Here is an 11011-nt window from a genome sequence, read left to right as displayed (position 1 = left end):
ACTGTGTGAACCAGCAAAGGAATGCAATGACCAGGAACATCTGAGGACCATGCAATGAAGGGTGAAACTGAACCTCTCTGGATGGGGACGCAAGGCTTTGCCTCTCTACTCGCACTCCAGTTCCCCCCTTTTTTTTTTCGGTTCCCCTTTTTAAGGACTTGAAATACATTTGGCCCAAGAGATTAACTGGGCTGTGCTGATCAGCGGGTAAGGTCTCCATATACTAAAAGGTGACACACAGCTCTTCCTTCCCTCGCTCCTCTCGCCCTGTGGGACGCACACCCTGACCTCAGCAGGCTCAGTCATCTCTTTGCCCAAGAGTATGAGTGGGTCACTGCTTTGGGTTCCTCCACCAGTCATCTGACAGGATGGTCAGATTCCCAGATACAGACATGAACCTCAGAAGAGGTTAAGAGGTCTCTGTTTAATGGACTGAACCTGAGCTATATGAAATTACCTGAGCCCTGCAGCAGACTGTGATCTAACACATAATAAAGTCACACACTTTGACTCTTGTCTGCTGCTGATCCACGTGTACAGCTTCCGAAAGGGTCTTGAAGGATGTAGGAAACCCTGGTTTCTCTAAGATCCCCATCCCAAACAGCACTCTTCAGTGTAGGATGCAGGCTAAAGATGCATGCTCTGTTAAATGTCTTAGTGTTTTATGCAATCCTGATGCTGGGTTGGTATTCATAGCCTTATATCCCTGAAATCAATTTGTTTTAGATGTCACTGCAGAGTCGTCCTCAATTCTTGATAGAAATAAAATTACATTTTCACGTAAAGGTGACAGCAACAATAACATAGACACTTAGCAAACAGTTTTTGAATTAGAACTAAATTCTAAATTATTCCTGAAAGAAACAGAATGTGTCCCTACCCATTCCTTAAGCACAAAGATACAGTTTTATTCATGCAATAATATCAGTGTTGTTCAGGGGCAACAAGATTAAGCATCTGACTTCTTGATTACCATGTCAGGATTTGTGGGATCAAGCCGTCCATCGGGCTCTGCGCTGACAGCATGGAGCCTGCTTGGGATTCTCTCTCTTCCTCTCTCTCTCTGCCCCTCCCCTACTTGTGCTCTCAAACAAATAAACTTAAAAATATATATAACAATGTTGTTCAACATGTAGGGCTTTCCTCTCCCTGTTTTAAGTTGAATTTCATTATGAATACCCAATATTGCCAAGTATCTATCTATTCTAATTAGATTACCTCTTATGTTTATAAAAATAGCAAATCAATTGCTCCTCACAATTCCAGTGCAGCTCTTCCTGCCCACGGGTCTGGTCTTTGTGCTTTAATAAAAATACCTTTTTGCAATGAAAAAAAAAAGGCAGGGTAGGGGGAGCACCTAGCTGGCTCAGTGGGTGGAGCAAGCGACCTGATCTCAGGGTTGTGAGTTCAAGCCTGATGCTAGGTGTAGAGATTACTTGAAAATAAAATCTCAAAAAAAAAAAAAAGGCAAAAATTTCTCTGAATACCACTTCAGAAATACTAATTCACACTAAGCATTCATCTAGTAACAGCATCTTAAAAGTTCCAAAGGTCTTAATACATGTCCACTCAGTGCAACAGTCTTCATCCTGCCATGGAAGCAACTACCCAACTCCGACTTATCCCCCACCATGTTACAAAACAAGGCAAAGACAGAGGGAATAACATACCCTATTTTCCAGGAGACATACAATATAGGAATAGGGTAAGCAGGTTTCCAGGTCCCCCGCCACTGTTTTATGTGCCTGTTTCATCTTCTGTCTTCCTTCCTGGACACGACGGGACTCCTTTGATGGAAGGCAAGATGGCTGCCATCCTTCAGTTATCACAGTACTGTACCTTTAGAATGGACAGCATCAGCACTGTGATAACTGAGCCAGGGCAGCCTGTCAGTCACGGTGTCGGCCAGCACCATCCTTTCTGGGTGGCTGCACGACTTCCTCCGAAGGCTCCCATGAAGTGAAGAACTAAAAGATCCCTTTCTGGTTTGAGATGTGGGGAAGCAAAAGAAAGAGTAGGGTCATGGCCCAGCAAGTGGTGAGACTGAAATAGTAAAAGGCCCAGTTGAATCATATTAGAATGAAAGATGAACACAAGATGAATGCATATTAATGATGAGCAACCATGTGATTAAGCTTTCAACTCTGACAATACATCAAATATGCAGTAAGCTTCCCAGCTGTTTCAGTGTTATCTCTTCCATGCATGGATTCGCCAACTCTCTCTCTCTGACCTCAATCACCCATGTAATAAATACTTAGTGAGGAACTACTCTGTTCCAAGATCTCTTCTAGATGTTCAGCAAATGCTCCTTGTCCTCAAAGTGCTCACAAACATAGCCATAATACTTCTCATATGTCTTACATTTAATAATTTCCTATGTGCATTCTCATTTGGTTTTCACAACAACTCACATGGGGCTGTCCATGAATTATTCATAATCACAAAAGGTTTTAGAAATAGATTACATATCATTAGCCCATTTTACAGATAAAAAATAAAAACCTGAGCGGTTAGGTGATTTAACTGAGATCATGCCCTAAGTTATGATAAACTTGGGCTCAAATCCATGTCCAATGATCAAGCCCAGGGTTTTTTTTTCTCTACTCCAACCTGGCCATTCAACTCATCAACTGGATACACAATTTACACAAAGGGATTTCTGAAAACATTTAATTTTGGCTTCAGAGTTTTAGTTTTCTCAGTATCTCAGATCACAACGCAGAAATTAGTGGGGATTTTATGCTTTAAGGAGAAATGCACGTTAGCAAAAAAGAAAAAAAATGACTTTGATTATTCTTACTCTCAGTTCCAAGGACGTACTCAAATTGATGACACCGATGACAATTATGTACTTAGCACACCTGCAGGGTGTTTTCCACTACAGTTAACGTCAATTCTACATTTATGGCGGTGCAAGAACCACTGACAACCTCTGGAATGCATTTAAAAAAAAAAAAAATCAACATACACACAGATCACTTGCTTTGAAATTATCTGTACCTTTGAGCTGTACCATGAAGTCATTTGAGGGATGATTCTTACTTTTAATAAAAAGTACAAAAAGATTCTGAAATTGGAATTCAGGTTTTAGATTGTCAACTTATTAAAACTATGATTCCACTCGGTTTTTTTCCATGTCAGTCATAAGATCTCAAGTTATTTCAATATGAGTGGAACTCGACAGATATTTGAAAAATAATTATGTTTTCAATTAGGCATTTTCTCAGTTTCAATGATTCATTATATGCAAATTAGATATTAGCACTGTACTTCAAATAAGACAGATGTTATGAGTCAATTCTTTAGATGAGAAGCAGAAAACAGGAGTACAGTGACTTTATGCACTATGAAACTGACCTTATCTTCAGAAAAGTAGCATCCAATGAAATAACCCACCTTCACACAAATTAAAACATTCTCTAAATATCTAAAACTCAAGGAGGTCACAATGCCTAGGTTTTAGCCAACTGATGTAATACAGAGTTGAAACACGAGAGGGCAACGAAGCTTAAAAAAAAAAGTTGGATCTCGTAACCTTAGGTTCCTGGAAATAGCTGCACATTTTCACCCAAATTATAAACATCTGTTACATGAACAAAGATATTGTGATTACTTGAGAATAAAATTTTAGATAGCTGATCTGTCAAAGAGGATAAGAAGATTACCACCTAACATTTCCTGGATACAAGTTCTGTCAGTACGGAAAAGAGGAGTACTTACTCTGAGACACTGAAGGGTGGACAAGTTATGGGAACAAATAAGCAGCCTTGATATACTTAGTGGTGAATAGACTGTTCTACACAAGGTTCAGTATTAATGTAACTGAACATCTAAATGTGAAGTACGCCAAGATGAACTTAGTTCGTATTGTACTGCAAAGCTGAAATTCACTTTATTTAGCCATGACCAAAATCCACATAACTAAACATTTCTGGCACATTATATAAAAGATATTTTCTTATTTTTCTCTCACTTTGTCTAAAGTGGGATCAAAAAATAAAACACATACACACACAAACAAAAAAAACAACACCTCACAGACCAAGTGATAAAAAGCAAATTGTCATCATACTGTGAGTGGTTACTTACACTAATGCTCTCAGAATAATTCTAAAGCAGTTTCAAGGAAGAAAAATATGGGTTATTGTATTTTATAAATACTGATAAATAAACTTCAGAGATGCAAAGTCTTATTTCTTCTTGGAAATTATTCTTTATAAATGTCCATTTTAAAAAATCAAATCTGAAACATTTCTTTCTCAAGAGATTTTTCTTATAAAAATGGAACTGTTTTAATATTAAAACAGGTGACTGCAGGTACTCATGCTACATACCAAACTATACTGCAAAGTAAGAGAAGAAACAAAATAGTGATGTTTCCTACCGAGATCAAATTGATTTTAAAGTTCTATGATAAAAATGATACAAACTGAGAACAATTTCTTCATGATGCATGCACCAAATATTATCAATAAATTAAGTACTTGTGGCAAACTGGTATAGTAAAGAACTTGCTTTTAAATATTGCAGAGTACTGGGGCGGCTGGGAGGTTCAGTCAGTTAACCATCTATTGGTTTCAGTCCCAGGTCATGATCTCACCGTTTGTGAGTTCAAGCCCTGCATCGGGTCTGCAGCTGGCAGTGCAGAGCCTGAATGGGATTCTCTCCCTCTTCTCTCTCGCTGCCCTTACCCCACTCAGACTCTCTCTCAAAATAAATAAACAAAATCAATCAATCAATCTTGGGGAGTATAAATGAACACACAAAGAACATGTCACATCTCTCTTACCTGTAGACCAAAAATGAAAATATGATTTTAAACCTTTAAATATCTCAGTAAATAACTGGAGGCACCATAAAATAAGCTGCTGACAATGCCAAGTATTTACAAAACACTTCAAACACAATAGTTTAAATAAGATTGTTTAATTAAATCCACCAGGCTTTTACTAAAGTGTGACTTTTTTCCCAACTTGAAAACCGAAATCCAACTCAATGTTATAAAATGTGCATATCTGACCCAACTGTGATGTTATAAAAATTTACTGTCAACAAAAAATGCTCAAATATCAATTACTGCTTTGTTAGAAGTACAGGAATGTACACATGCGTATCACTGCAAAGCTCTGCTGTATCAACACTTTTTAAAAACTAACTTCTGCTAGAGATTATTAGGAGACCTAGAGTGAGGGAATTACAGGTATTTTTTTTTTTAAGGAGAAAAGAAACTGGCTAAAAAGGCAAAGAGAAGTCAAGGACCACTGCCCTGTGCAATGTCCACCCTGATTCTCACAGAGAAGCATTAACTGGGAGGCATTATAAAGGGAGTGTCATATTTTACCCACTTCCAGCACTGACCTCCAAGTCCTCTCCTACCACATAACCCCAAGAGATCCATCTCAAGGAAAAGACCTATCAAAGAAGTATGTACACAATAACACAGAGAAAGAACATGCTTTCTTATTTATTTTAACGGGGATTTTAGTCCAAAAAAGCTACAGGAGACTAAAAATTTACAAATAAATGGATTATCCCATAAATTCTATCATTAGCCTTTTCCTCGCAACACACACACTCCACATACACACTTTTAGTCCAACCGTCTATTCCAGTTACTTTGCTTTCTGATTTTGCTCTAGATTCCATTTTTTTCCCCAGAGTTTAGATTTTAGAGTCCGCTCACAAGTCCGTTTTATTCTGATTTCACCTCTGTATTAAATCTTTTTAAAATAACTATTCAAAATGATCTACCTAAGCTAACCATCTCTAAACACCCTGTCCCTAATTAATCTATAACTTCCTCATTATTACAGCACTGCCATGTAAAAATGCCGGGTCTTAGATTTTGAAATTCCCTGAAGGGCCAGCTAACAGGGGCAATACCAAAGACTTTCACTGACCTCAAGTTCTAGAACACTGAGCCGTTCCAGAAACACAATTAAACTCCTCTTTTCTGCAGAGTCCACCATTCTCAGAGCTTTTAGTCCTGCATCTGTAAAATAAACACATTTCTACTTGTAACATATGCCACAGTGGTACTGCACTCATTATTAATATTAAACACTATTTCTTATACGGGCACACCTTGGAGGCATTACATGTCCAGTTCTAGACCACCACACTAAAGTATCGCCAACAAAAGGAGTCAAAAGAATTTTTTGGTTTCCCAGTACACAAGGTTATGTTTTTTAAAAAAAAATTTGTAACGTTTATTTATTATTGAGAGACAGAGAGACATAGAGCATGAGCAGGGGAGGGGTAGAGAGAGGGGGAGACATAGAATCTTAAGTAGGCTCCAGGCTCTGAGCTGTCAGCACAGAGCCCAACGCAGGACTCAAACGCACAAACCGCGAGATCATGACCTGAGCCGATGTTGGTCACTGAACCAACTGAGCCACCCAGGCACCCCCAGAAAGGTTATGTTTAGGCTACGCAGTAGCCTATAAAGTGTATGATGGCATTATGTCTAAAGAAACCATGTACATACTTTAATTAAAAAGTACTTTGCCAAAAAAATGGGGCGCCTGTGTGGTTCAGTCAGTTAAGCGTCTGACTTTGGCTCAGGTCATGATCTCACGGCTTGTGGGTTCAAGCCCCATATCAGGCTCTGTGCTGAGAACTCAGAGCCTGGAGCCTGCTTCAGATTCTGTGTCTCCCTCTCTCCGCCTCTCCCCCACTCATGCTCTGTCTCTGTCTTTCTCTCAAAAATTAAAAAAATAAATCATTTTGCCAAAAAATGACTATCGTCTGAGCTTTCTGCAAGTCATATTCACTAATCACCCTAACAGATATAATAAGGAAAAACTGTGAGAATTACCAAAACGTGACATAAGAGACACAAAGTGAGCAAACGCTGTTGGAAAAACGGTGCCAACGGACTTGCCCAACACAAGATTGCCACAAACCTTCAATTTGTAAAAACCACAGTATCTTTGAAGCACCATAAACTAAGGCATGCCTGTACTGTAATTTAATTTGGCACGGCTTATAATTATTTCTTCCAATCAGCAGTATTGTTCCTAAGGTCAGAAATTGTTTTCTTCATGTCACTTCAAGACACTAATCACTCCTTTCCACAAAGTGCAAGCTCAACAGGTATTTGATTAACTGAACCTCATCACTTCCTAAGGATTCTCTAAATAGATTATCAACGAAAGTGTATGTTTAATTCCAGCTTCTATCTGTATGATCTCAAGCAAGGTACATGACTTTCTGTCATCTGTTAGAGGAGGGGGTTGTTATTTGAATGGCTCCTAAGTTCCTTCCAGTGCCATTAGCGAATCTCATTAGACAAAACCAACCACCAAAGACAGCACTATCTCCATCTAGGTCATCATTATACTTTTTTCGGACGTAAGGGGTCAGCAGCCTTGTGGGCCCAATTACCACCAGTGGAGCTAGGATGGGGGGATGAGGGGGTGGAGGAGAGAAAGTAAATGAAGGAGTAAGAGAAAACAAATGAGTGGTATCACTAAAATGCCACCAGGTGTCACAATTGTTACTGTGTCACTTACTGTTCTCTGATAGAGTTTGGTATGCACAGGAATCTTTTAAAACAGCACCTAGAGCCAGGTGTGTGGTATCTAAATTTCACCATGACACTCCCACTAGCCTTTCTGGTCCCCTGCATGCTTGTATTGACCTTCCTGAGTAGGGCATGCCTCCCACTTAGAAATCTGCAAAGCATTCACTATTAGGTCTTATGTACTAAAATAATTCACTATTGGGGTCCCCAAATTTCCACATGGAAAACAGCAAGGGGAAGTAGAGATTTCATTCAGACATCTCTTCTGAAATTAATCCATGGACCAAAAGGAGCAATGTTATAAGCCAGTATTGTCCAGGAAAAGTAAAATGCAAACCATATTATGTATTTTTAAATATTTTAGTAACCATATTTAAAAAAAATTTTTAAACAGGTTAAATTAGCTTTAACAATGTATTTCTAAATGAAATATCCAAAATAGTATCATTTGAACATGTAATCAACGTAAAAATTATCCATGGCTATTTTACTTTCTTTGTAGGAAGTTTCTGAAAATGAGAATGTAATTTATACTTACGTCACGTCTCAATTTAAACACTAAATTTTCATCAGAAGTACTTAATCTACACTTAGATTTCATGTTTTACAGTTTAAAACGGTGATGCATATGCACAAGTTGTTTCCAAACATATTTAAGTTTTCCAATAACTGAATCAAGTATCAATTTTAAGAATTTACTGGAATTTGAAATTCAGTTCATTATCACAGCCAGATTGCAGGTGGTTGACAGGGATATGGAGCTAGTGGCTACTGTATTAATGCAGTTACAGGCAACCCTGTCTGTCTCCTCGATTTTTTAAAACATGAACCAGATTAGAAGACGTTACCTCTCCAACTAGCAAGTCCTTCTACGACACCCACCAGATGCTCAACTTAATGCCAAGTATTCTCTGCCCCACTACTCATCCTTAAATTGTCAATACTTCAGTGATGATCACTTATCAAGCAGCCCTTCCCAGAGACTGAACAATACTTTTCGCTCAGAGAGAAAGGCACATCTCAATTCAGGGAAAGAATGGAGACACTGACATTCAGAGATACGCAGTTCAGTTCCAAGGTAAAGGTGGAAAATCCTGACATGGTTACTTCTTTGTCAAGGATGTTTGTCCCCCGCAAAAGTTAGTCATTGTTTATGATGAGCCTCTCATGACAGCTGTCACTGCACGCAACCTCACATCCTTCATCTTCCTCAAATGCTCCCTCCTAGCCTGCCTCCACAGTCTCCTTGATCTCTAGCAGACTTTTAGAGAACACTCTAGGAGCCCCACTTTAATTCATTCTTAAAAGTACTTGTTATTGTTGACACACCGAAACATATGAATAATTCAGTAAAAGAATCTCGAACCAGCCTATTAATCATTCATTGGTCTAGGTATCCAAATTATCTTGAGAAAAGCTTTTTTTTTTTTTTTTAATACGCATGGTAAGTATCCCCTCCACTCTTCCCCAAAGGAACCGATTACAAATACTACAGTTCCCTCCCTATGTCAAAGTTCAGTGTTGCTCCTGCGGCTGATTTAAAAGTTGATCTTCTAAAGGAGCTGGATTCCTAAGATAGTTCTATTTTGAGCCTTCTTCCTGTTCTGAAGCTAAAGTTGGAAGGGCTTAGGTGGTGATGTCATGAAAGAGAAACTGTTGACTTTTACAGAAGGGTCTTCAGCAGCTCGGGGCTGCTCATATGATAGAACCTGGTGGCGGAGTGGGGGGGATGTTCATTTCTCATCTCTTTCCTTTCCCTTCCCTTCCTTGTGAGTCCCAATTATTATTTAGCCAGCAAGAAAACAAGTTCAAATAAGCGTGCAAACATATTTACATGTTTTACTCAAAAACGAAGACTGAGAAGGAAAATGCCTCATGCCGGGGAATAATGGTGACCACCTGCTTCTCCACTCTTCATCCCTACCTTCCCAAGGACCCATCACAGGACTACAGGCAGGAAGGGTAGGAGAGACAGCTGGTGAGAAGAATCAACGGATTATTATAAATCTAGGAGGATTGGAGAGGAAAATGCTGGTGGGGATATTCAAGACTGAAAGGAGACCCTTGGGTCCCTTCTCTGCCACTGCTTTCTCCTCCCTTTTGGAATGGTTGGGTTTGGGACTGGGTGTGTCTTCTGCTTGGGAGGCGTGTTTGGCTCTGAAGAACCAAGAGGGGCCAGGGTGGGGCCCAGGGAAAGGGAGCCAGAGACAGGCTGCTTTAGGCCGGATTCTGGGCTAAGCTCTTAGGGAAAGAAAAAAAGGGGCTGTGAGGAGAGAGCAGACAATTCCATTACACTACCTGGTGGGGAACAAATAACAGCACTGACCGAAGGAGGTCATCTCTCTCAATCTAAAGCCAGCAGTTGGCTGGTGGGGTGCAGGTCCAGAGGGGAGAGAAAATCTCAACACATCTGTAAACCACAACTTGCCTGGGTAGGGAGACGGATGTGCCCAGTGCAATCAGCAGGTGAAAGAAGCACTTTCTGGTCAATCCTGGGAGGGGGGATTAGCTAAGAACTCTGGGGAACACGGGATTCTCTGGTTTTTCAGCTCACCTCTCCTCCAAAGCGAGAATAAGCACAGGTGTGGTCCTTCTCCAAAAAGGTGGCAGCTGGCATGCGGGTAGCTGAGTGAGGGAAAAGATTCCTTGGCCCGGGAAGGCAGGGAGAAGCCGTGGGTTCAGTTGCGGCCAGGAGCAGGCGATCTCCAAGTCCCTTCCCCCTTCTTGAAAACCGAACAGGACCGGCAGAAATTACAACAACGCACCCCCCCCCCCAATAATGTTTCTAATAAAAGAAACACCCTCCCATGCCTACTTAAAAAACTGCACTCTCTGGTTGATGGAAATAAACAGGTGAACCCGGAGAGAAGCGGGAAAAGACTGGAGATGGGAGAAAGAACGTACCGAGAAATCGAGGCTTCCTCGCCCTCCCTGCACACCCCCTCCCCTCCAGCCCGGGAGAATCTGCGTGGCAGGTTGCAAGCTAAAAATGCCACACTGACAGACATCCCCCTCCCCGCCTCGCATCCATTCTCCCTCCTACCCTAGGGTCTAGCGTCCCGGCCTCGTGGTAGCGTCCGGTCCCTGGACGCCGCGCGGGGCTCCCCCTCACCCCGGACCGCCGCCGCCGCGGGGACTCCGTTCTTCCTCTCTCCTCCCTCCCTCCTCCTCCGCCTCCTCCTCGCAGACTCCTCCCGCCGGATCCTTCATGTAAACAACATCCAGGCTCTATTTACAGTCGCCGCCGGACGGCGAGGAACCCACGCCAGCACCCTAGAAGAAGGCGGGGGTGGGGGAAAAGCGAGTGCGCAACATTTACACACGCACCCCGCCCCGCCCCTCCGCGCCGCTCCCCTCCGAGGGGCCGGAGCGGGGCGTCCGGGGCCACCCGCGCCCTCACCCGACCTGCGCCGCTCCACGCACCCCAGCGAGGGCCGGAGGACAACCGCGGAAATGCCCAGGGGCGAGGCCGCCCCCCCCCCC

The 11011-nt window shown here is 41.7% G+C and overlaps 1 long non-coding RNA gene across 3 annotated transcripts; it reads right to left on the bottom strand.

Moving 5' to 3' along the window:
• Positions 1–2733: 2733 nt before the first annotated feature.
• LOC125913432 (uncharacterized) lies at positions 2734–11003 on the bottom strand. Of its 3 annotated transcripts, none has more exons than XR_007455019.1 (3): positions 10572–11003; positions 10083–10251; positions 2734–5995 (listed from the first exon to the last, which is right to left on the bottom strand). It is a non-coding gene; the product is annotated as an uncharacterized LOC125913432 (long non-coding RNA). The 3 variants fall into 3 exon arrangements; XR_007455021.1 differs by having other exon boundaries at positions 10083–10153; XR_007455020.1 differs by having other exon boundaries at positions 10641–11003.
• Between the last annotated feature and the right edge of the window lie 8 nt (positions 11004–11011).

The sequence above is a fragment of the Panthera uncia genome (assembly GCF_023721935.1).
Source record: "Panthera uncia isolate 11264 chromosome C1 unlocalized genomic scaffold, Puncia_PCG_1.0 HiC_scaffold_4, whole genome shotgun sequence".
Classification (NCBI taxonomy): domain Eukaryota; kingdom Metazoa; phylum Chordata; class Mammalia; order Carnivora; family Felidae; genus Panthera; species Panthera uncia.
This window is presented reverse-complemented; position numbering and strand designations above follow the sequence as displayed.